Here is a 940-nt window from a genome sequence, read left to right as displayed (position 1 = left end):
ATTTATAATTTCTTCTGAATCATTTTTATTTTTATCAAAATAACTTTATATTTCATGTTGATGGGTTATCATACATCAAATACCTCCAAATGTAGATGTAGAGTCTAAAGATAGCAGTATGAATATTCTCATACAGCTCTTGTTTATCTGTTATGCACTTTCAGTATTGTGATATTTCTCTTTCTCTTTCACTGTCTTATTTCCTCTCTTTTTCTTTCATACTCCATATCTGGTAATTAGAATTTCTGCTGGTCTACTGTTATCCTTCAGAATCCACTGGTGTTGTGGAAACATGATAGCGACCATCAGTTACCCTTGCATTCTTTAAGAGTTATTACAGTGACATGATGTTATTCTTTCCTATTCTAAATGGCAAAACAACAGATCTAGGAATTCCTTTTCACTTTTACTACTATTACAAATTTTATCTCATAGGAATCATTGAGACGTTAGGATACTTTTAACCTCTGACCTAAAAGTTCTTTTTCTTTTACAAACAAATTTTTTCTTCTATTATCAGTGAATACATAAAATGAAAACAATGCTAACCTATGGAAAGTAGACAGAAGATATTCAGGGATGAAAAACAAGGTTAACGGGGGAAGTGAGTACAAAAGATGCCTATCATAGAACAAATATCCTCAGAGCAGTTTACCGTGTACACTTTGTGAGAATGGCAATATGCTGGGAACTATAGATTGAATCAATGAACAACTGATATATATATATATATATATATATGCACATATATTTATATATGTATATTTATTTGTATATGAATATATGTGTGTATATGCCCATCTATATGTAGACATGCATGTTACTGTACACAAAAATACACACATACCTATACACATGTATAAATGCACACATTGAGAATGACACATAGCTACAGACAACACAAGTTTCACTAGTTGTTGAATATGCCTTAGACAGAATG

This window comes from Dipodomys spectabilis, unplaced genomic scaffold (assembly GCF_019054845.1).
Source record: "Dipodomys spectabilis isolate Male_0828 unplaced genomic scaffold, ASM1905484v1 ptg000202l, whole genome shotgun sequence".
In the NCBI taxonomy this organism is placed as follows: Eukaryota; Metazoa; Chordata; class Mammalia; order Rodentia; family Heteromyidae; genus Dipodomys; species Dipodomys spectabilis.
This window is presented reverse-complemented; position numbering follows the sequence as displayed.